The sequence below is a fragment of the Oryctolagus cuniculus genome, chromosome 21 (genome assembly GCF_051225735.1).
Source record: "Oryctolagus cuniculus isolate XC-2025 breed Fujian yellow rabbit chromosome 21, ASM5122573v1, whole genome shotgun sequence".
Classification (NCBI taxonomy): domain Eukaryota; kingdom Metazoa; phylum Chordata; class Mammalia; order Lagomorpha; family Leporidae; genus Oryctolagus; species Oryctolagus cuniculus.
The window spans coordinates 36310467-36319354 of NC_142887.1; the positions used below are offsets into that span (position 1 = coordinate 36310467).

Sequence of the window (8888 nt, forward strand, 5' to 3'; positions counted from 1 at the left end):
CCCCGGCTCTGTTTTTGTTGTACTAGATTGCTTTAGCTATTCAGGGTCTCCTGTGCCTCCATATGAATTTCAGCATCATTTCTTCCAGATCTGAAAAGCATGGTTGATATTTTGAATGATATCATATTGAACCTGTAAATTGTTTTTGGAATAATGGACATTTTGATAATAACGATTCTTCCAACCCATGAACATAAAAGATTTTCCATATTTTTGTATCTTCTTTTTTTATTTGATCACTTTATGTTGAAAATATGAGTTGAAATATTGTACAGTAACTATAGGGTATACAAGTTTTTTTAAAGTTTTATTTAATAAAAATAAATTTTCCAAAGTACAGCTTATGGATTACAATGGCATTTCCCCCCAATAACTTCCCTCCCACCTGCAACCCTCCCCTTTCCCACTCCCTCTCCCATTCTATTCACATCAAGATTCATTTTCAATTATCTTTTTATACAGAAGATCAATTTAGTATATATTAAGTAAAGATTTCAACAGTTTGCACCAACACAGAAACACAAAGTGTAAAGTACTGTTTGAGTACTAGTTATAGCATTATTTCACAATCTACAACACATTAAGGACAGAGATCCTACATGAGGAGTAAGTGCACAGTGACTCCTTGACTTAACAAATTGACACTCTTGCTTCTGGCATCAGTAATCACTGTAGGCTCTTGTCATGAGTTGCCAAGGCTATGGAAGCTGACTCTGATCTTATTTAGACAAGGTCATAGTCAAAGTGGAAGTTCTCTCTCTTCAGAGAAAGGTACCTCCTTCTTTGATGGCTCATTCTTCCCACTGGGATCTCACTCACAGAGATCTTTCATTTAGTTTTTTTTTTTTTTTTTTTTTTTTTTTGCCAGAGTGTCTTGGCTTTCCATGCCTAAAATACTCTCATGGGCTCTTCAGCCAGATCTGAATGCCTTAAGGGCTGATTTTGAGGCCATAGTGCTGTTTAGGACATCTGCCATTCTATGAGTCTGCTGTGTATCTTGCTTCCCATGTTGGATCATCCTCTCCTTAATACTGTCAGTATTAACAGACACTAGTCTTGTTTATGTGATCCATTGACTCTTAGTCCGATCATTATGATCAATTGTGAACTGAAATGGATCACTTGGACTAGTGAGATGGCATTGATACATGCCACCTTGATGGGATTGAATTGGAGTTCCCTGGCACATTTCTAACTCTACCATTTGGGGCAAGTCAGATTGAGCATGTCCCAAATTGTACATGGGAGATGTATCTTCTACTTCTTTCTTAAAAATTTTGTAATTCTCATCGTAGAATTCTTTGACAATCTTGGTTAAGTTGTTTCCAAAGTATTTGTTTTTTTTAGTAGCTATAGTGAATGGCATTGATCTTAGAAGTTCTTTTCTCCAGTGCTGGCCCGCTGGCAGAGCACTGTGCAGGCATGGGCGCTTGTTCGGGGTGGTTATGGCGCCGGGGCCAACTCGGGGCAGGGTCGGGCTTCCGCGCCGGAAAGGGCTTGGCTGCGCGGGACTGAGGGACGGCGGTGGTGATGGTGGTGATGGCGGTGATGGCGGTGGTGGCGGTGGTGGCAGTGGCAGCAGCAGCGGCGGCGGCAGCAGCGGCTGCGCGCGCACAGGTGCGAATGGGGAATGCTGTGAGGGCCGGGCCATGTGGTGGGGAAGATTGACGGCGACGTTGGCTGTGGCAGCAGGTGGCGGCGACGGGCCTGGGGCAGCGGCAGGTGCCGCGGGCTCGGGAGTGCGGCGGCGGCCGCGGGTCTGGCGGTTTATCGACGAAAGGACGGCGGTCTGGCCAGCAGGTTTTGGGAGAGCCCGGAGACAGTGTCCCAGCTGGATTTGGTGTGCGTCTGGCTGGGCAAGCACTACAAGAAGTATGTTCATGTGGATGCTCCTACGAATAAAACACTGGCTGGGCTGGTGATACAGCTTCTCCAGTTCCAGGAAGATGCCTTTGGGAAGCATGTCACCAACCCGGCCTTCACCAAACTTCCTGCGAAGTGTTTCATGGATTTCAAAGCAGGAGGCACATTGTGTCACATTCTTGGGGCTGCATACAAGTATAAAAATGAACAGGGATGGTGAAGGTTTGACCTACATCTCGAATGGATCGTAATGTGGAAATGTTTATGAACATTGAAAAAACATTGGTGCAGAACAATTGTCTGACCAGACCCAACATCTACCTCATTCCAGACATTGACCTGATGTTGGCTAACAAGTTGAAAGGTATCATCAAACGGTATCAGGGGACATTTACTGATGAGAAGTCAAAAGCTTCCCACCATATTTATCCATATCCCTCTTCACAAGAGGATGAGGAGTGGTTGAGACCCGTGATGAGAAAAGACAAGCAGGTGTTAGTACATTGGGGATTTTACCCAGACAGCTATGATACTTGGGTGCATAGTAGTGATGTTGATGCTGAAATTGAGGATCCACCAATTCCAGAAAAGCCATGGAAGGTTCATGTGAAATGGATTTTGGACACTGACATTTTCAATGAATGGATGAATGAAGAGGATTATGAGGTGGATGACAACAGAAAGCCAGTGAGCTTTCGTCAGTGAATTTCTACAAAGATTGAAGAGCCAGTGAGAAGTCCAGAAAGAAGAGATAGAAAAGCATCAGCTAATGCTGGAAAGAGGAAACATTAACCTTCACCTCCGCCTCCCACACCCACAGAATCACGGAAGAAGAGCAGGAAGAAAGGCCAAGCTAGTCTTTATGGGAAGTGCAGAAGTCAACAAGATGATGAGCAGGAAGATCTCACCAAGGACATGGAAGACCCAACACCTGTACCCAATATAGAGGAAGTAGTACTTCCCAAAAATGTAAATCCAAAGAAAGATAGTGAAAATACACCTGTTAAAGGAGGAACTGTAGCAGATCTAGATGAGCAAGATGAAGAAGCAGTCACAACAGGAGGAAAGGAAGATGAAGATCCTAGCAAAGGTGATCCAAGTCGTTCGGTTGACCCTGGTGAAGATAATGTAACAGAGCAGAACAATCACATCATTATTCCTAGCTATGCATCATGGTTTGATTACAATTGTACTCATGTGATTGAGCAGCATGCCCTTCCTGAGTTTTTCAATGGAAAGAACAAATCCAAGACACCAGAAATCTACTTGGCATATCGAAATTTTATGATCAACACAAACCACCTAAATCCCCAAGAGTATTTAACCAGTACTGCTTGTGGAAGGAACTTGACTGGAGATGTGTGTGCTGTGATGAGGGTTCATGCCTTTTTAGAGCAATGGGGACTCGTTAATTACCAAGTTGATCCAGAAAGCCAACCCATGGTGATGGGGCCTCCTCCCACCCCTCCTTTCAATGTATTAGCTGACACCCCCTCTGGGTTTGTGCCTCTGCATCTTCGGTCACCTCAGGTCCCTGCGGCTCAGCAGATGTTAAATTTTCCTGAGAAAAACAAAGAAAAACCAATTGATTTGCAGAACTTTGGCCTTCGCACTGATATTTACTCCAAGAAAACATTAGCAAAGAGTAAAGGTGCTAGTGCTGGAAGAGAGTGGACAGAACAGGAGACATTGCTACTCTTGGAGGCTCTGGAGATGTATAACGATGATTGGAACAAAGTGTCAGAACATGTTGGAAGTCGCACTCAGGATGAATGCATTCTTCACTTTTTGAGGCTTCCCATTGAAGACCCATATCTTGAAAATTCAGATGCTTCTCTTGGTCCTCTGGCCTATCAGCCTGTTCCCTTCAGTCAGTCAGGAAATCCAGTCATGAGTACTGTTGCTTTTTTGGCATCTGTGGTGGACCCTCATGTGGCATCTGCTGCAGTTAAAGCAGCTTTGGAGGAATTTTCTTGGGTGCGGAAGGAGGTACCACTGGAATTGGTTGAAGCTCATGTCAGAAAAGTACAAGAAGCAACGCGAGTCTCTGGGAAGGTGGACCCCACCTATGGCTTGGAAAGCAGCTGTATTGCAGGCACGGGGCCCGATGAGCCAGAGAAGCTTGAAGGAGCTGAAGAGGAGAAAGTGGAAACAGATGTGGACAGTCAGCAGCCTGAGAAGGTGGAAAATGAAGTGGAAAATGAAGTGGATGAAGGTGATAAAGATGGAGAAAATGAGAAACATGGTGAGAAGGAGCCCGACAGTGAAGTTAGTTAGGATACCAAATCAGATGAAAAGGAAACTGAAGAGAACAAGGAACTCACTGATACATGTAAAGAAAGAGAAAATGAGATTGGGAAGAAGAAAGTAGAACACGAAATTTCTGAAGGAAATGTTGCCACAGCTGCAGCAGCCGCTCTTGCCTCAGCTGCTACCAAAGCCAAGCACCTGGCTGCTGTGGAAGAGAGAAAGATCAAGTCCCTGGTAGCTCTCCTGGTTGAGACGCAGATGAAGAAGTTAGAGATCAAACTTCGACATTTTGAGGAGCTGGAAACTATCATGGACAGAGAGAAAGAAGCTCTAGAACAGCAGAGGCAGCAGTTGCTTACTGAGCGCCAGAACTTCCACATGGAACAGCTGAAATATGCTGAATTATGAGCTCGGCAGCAAATGGAGCAGCAGCAGCATGGCCAGAACCCTCAGCAGGCACACCAGCACTCAGGAGAGCCTGGCCTGGCCCCACTGGGCACAGCAGGGCACCCCGGCATGATGCCTCATCAGCAGCCCCCGCCCTATCCTCGGATGCACCACCAGATGCCACCACCTCATCCACCCCAACCAGCTCAGATACCAGGCCCAGGTTCCATGATGCCTGGGCAGCCCATGCCAGGCTGCATGATTCCCTCCATGGGAGCCAGCATCCATCCCTCTGGGAGTGGTCCTACCCCCCCTGGTATGCCTCCAATGCCAGGAAATATCTTAGGACCCCGGGTGCCTCTCACAGCACCTAATGGCATGTATCCCCCTCCACTGCAGCAACAGCCACTGCCACCACCCACAGACGGGGTCCCTCCACATCCTGCTCCAGGCCCACCAGCCTCAGCAGCTCCTTAATGTGGAAGAAGCAGGGAACACCCACGCCTACCGCCACAGAATGGGGGTGACAAGACAAGACTTGTGTTCCTCAGCTTCCTCGGGTTTCTTTCAGGATTTTTCTTCTCGCAGCCCCAAGCACAGTCCATGTCTCCCATTCCTCTTGTCACCACCTCCATGCTCTGACACCTCTTGTTTGTGTCAGGGCTTCAGCCTGCCCTCGAAGGGAAGCCGGTGGTACCATTGTGCCCTGGTCATTCTAAAGATTACCTATGTCCCCCTGCCTGCTGTGGGGGTGTTGGCAATGTGTTCTGCAGGTCCTGCCCACATTGGTATCTTGTGTCTTCATCATCTTCTCTCTCCTGCAGTTTTTGGTTTTTGTCTTAGGTTTCTGCAGATACTGCTCTATAATCATTATCTTTCTTTTTTTCTTGTCATTACTGTTGTAAAGGACAGCATCCTGAAGTTAATAGGAAACCCCCCAAAAATGGTGTTAGGCAGATGGGGGTAGCCACAGGGGATAAAATGGAAGGCATTATAAGTGACCTTATTTCTGCTTATCTGAGCTAGGAACGATGCTGCCGGTGAAGTGTCATGGGACTTTGCAACACATAACACGCACTAGATTATAAGAAATGGGAAAGGAGACCCCACTGATTATCTTCTGTAGTGAGGGTCTCCACCCCACCTGGCAGAGCAACCACTCTAGCTGGTACACAGCAGAGGAGTGCATAAACCATACACATGACCCCTTCCCCAGGCCACTGGTTCTGGTTTTCTATGCAGAGGGGTTGTTGGGTTAGGGGTGGGTATTTGTTTCTCCGAGGGCAGTGTGAGCTCTGAGGGTTAGGTTTTGGGGTGGCATCCTTCATTCCCTGGACTGAAGTGTCAGTCTAGAGCAGTGGCCCCTCTGTGAATCTAGCCTGTGATTCACTGCCTTGTATGCATTCTTTTTCTTTCTCTTCAAAAAATAATAAAAAAAAAACTTTAAAAGAGGAAAAAAAAATAAGTAGATAGTGTTAAACCCTTAGCTCCTGGAACTTGGTTAGGATGGCTGGTGGGGGGTATGAGTCCCCAAACTACCTCTTGCTGTAGCCAGGGTGAGTGGAATTACATGAAATGGTACTTCAGGCTCCAGATGGGATTGAAAAAAAAATAGGGCAGGTTCATTGGCCTCTTGTAGCTTCTCCTGCCTCTCTCGAAGATCTCATATTCCATCCATCACAGGGTTATCAAGGAGATGCTGAGAGTAACAAGGAATTCACTTGGTGGCCAGAACGTCAAGCTTTGAGGCGTGGGGTGCTCAGGCTGGAAAGGTGCAAGGCCTTTCCAGAGGAGGAGCCACAAGATGCCTTAATTTGAGCCTAGAGCTACCCCTACTGATGATTGACTTGGGAGTTCTTGGTTTTTTCACTTCTTGTCCTTTTTCCCTTCTGTCCTTCCATGTATGAGGAAAGGGTGTTTTTGGTAGAGCTTCGTTTCCAAAGCGCCTGGCTTCTTCACATCACACTCTGAAGTGGCAGTTTTATTGTTTAGAATGCAAAGTGGAATATTGTTTTGGTATCTTTTTCTAATATCTTTTCTAAAGCTTTACAAATGAGGGGTTATAGGGAGGTATTTGTAAAACACTGGGACTTTTTTCCTTAATATCAGAAAGCAAAGAAAAAAAGAAAAAAAGAAACCACAATTGAGATTTGCCTTTCAAACCCTCAGGTCTGCCTTTAACCAGGTAGCCCTGATCCACATCAGAGCACTACGGGAACCAAGGAGACCTTGTTTCTGTTGTGTGTGTGTTTTGGACATTTGCCTCCAGAAAGATCCCAGTGCCTTTTGATAATGGCCAGGGTTTTCCAAAGGAAACTCATTCCAAATACTTACCTGTTTCCCTGGAGTCTTCTATGGAAAATGGAATTCTGGTTCATACTGTGGTCTCTTGTAACCTCAGGTCTTTAATGTGATCACTTTCAATTTACAAGATCCAGGTGGAAATGCTTTTACTATGCTGGTAATAATTCTACAGAATAACTGAATTCAGCATGGTTATGTTTCAGTATAAGTGACATTTTCTTTTCTTGTCTTTAACCTGATTTTATTTCTGTATCACAGCCACCCAAGTTTGTTTGAGGGGAGAATAATATGTGTTTTTTGTACAAAAAAAAAGTTCTTTCTCAGTCGTGGCATTGTCTGCATATACAAAGCCTTTGATTTTTGTATTTTGATTTTATATCTTTTTTAAAAGATTTATTTATTTGAAATTCAGAGTTACACAGAGAGAGGAGAAGCATAGAGAGAAAGGTCTTCTATCTACTGGTTCACTCCCCAATTGGCCGCAATGGCCAGAGCTGCACCAATCCGAAGCCAAGAGCCAGAGGCTTCCCCCAGGTCTCCTACATGGGTGCAGGGGCCCAAGGACTTGGGCCATCTTCTACTGCTTTCCCAGGCCATAGCAGAGGGCTGGATCAAAAGTGGAACAGCCGGGACTTGAACTGCCACCCATATAGGATGCAGGCACTTGAGGCCAGATCATTAACCCACTTCACCACAGTGCCAGCCCCTGTTTTATATCTTGCCACTTTACCAACCTCTTCTGTGAATTCTAATAATCTCTTAGTGCAGATTTTTGAATCTCCCAAATGAAAAGTCATATTGTCTGCAAATAGGGATTGTTTGTTTTCTTCCTTCCCAATTTATATCCCTTTGATTTATTTTTCTCGTCTAATGGCTATGGCTAAAACTTCCAGTACTATATTGAATAGCAATTGTAATAGTGGGCATCTCTGTCTGGTACCAGATCTCAGTGGGAATGCATCCAACTTTTCCCCATTGAATTTGATGCTGGCTATGGGTTTGTCATAAATTACCTTGATTGTATTGAGGAATATCCCTTCTATACCCAGTTTGCTTAGAGTTTTCATCATTAAAAGGTGTTATATTCTATCAAATACTTTTCTCTGCATCTATTGAGATAATCATAGGATTTTTCTTCTGCAGTTTGTTGATATGGTGTGTCGCATTGATAGATTTGTGAATGTTGAACCATTCCTGCATACCTGGGATAAGTCCCATTTGGTCTGGGTTGGTGATCTTTCTGATGTGTTGTTGCAGTTTACTGGCCAGAATTTTATTGAGAATTTTTGCATCTACATTTGCCCCATCAGGGAATTTGGTCTGTAATTCTCTTTCCCTGCTACATCTTCTTCAGGTTTAGAAATTAAGGTGAATCTGGCTTCTTAGAAAGAATTTAGGATGGCCAGCACCTTAGCTCACTAGGCTAATCCTCCACCTGTGATGCTGGCACTCTGGGTTCTAGTTCCAGTTGGGGTGCAGGTTCTGTCCCGGTTGCTCCTCTGCCAGTCCAGCTCTCTGCTGTGGCCTGGGAAGGCAGTGGAGGATGGTCCAAGTTCTTGGGCCCTGCACCCACATGGGAGACCAGGAGGAAGCACCTGGCTCCTGGCTTCAGATCGGCCTAGCACACCGGCCGTAGCAGCCATTTGGGTGGTGAACCAACGGAAAGAAGACCTTTCTCTTTGTCTCTCTCTCTCTCACTGTCTAACTCTGCCTGTCAAAAAAGCAAGGAAGGAAGGAAGGAAAAGAAAGAAAGAATTGGAGAGGATTCCCTCTCTTTCAGTTGTTTTGAATAGTTTGAAAAGAATTGTAGTTAGTTCTTTAAATGTCTGGTAGAATTCAATAGTGAATTCATCCAGTCCTGGGCTTTTCTTTGTTTGGAGGGCCTTTATCACTCATTCAATTTCTGACTTGGTTATGGGTGTGTTTAGATTTTCTATGTCTTCATGGTTCAATTTATGTAGGTTGTATGTGTGTCCAGGAATCTATGCCATTTCTGCTAGATTTCCCAGTTTGTTGGCATACAACTCTTTGTAGTAGTTTCTGATGACTTTTTTATTTCTGTGGTGTCTGTTGTTACATTCCCT

At 45.0% G+C, this 8888-nt stretch overlaps 1 pseudogene; it reads left to right on the forward strand.

The window, feature by feature from the left end:
* The first annotated feature begins 1649 nt into the window (after window positions 1-1649).
* On the forward strand, window positions 1650-5064 carry LOC149119933 (SWI/SNF complex subunit SMARCC1 pseudogene; annotated as a pseudogene).
* Window positions 5065-8888: the final 3824 nt, after the last annotated feature.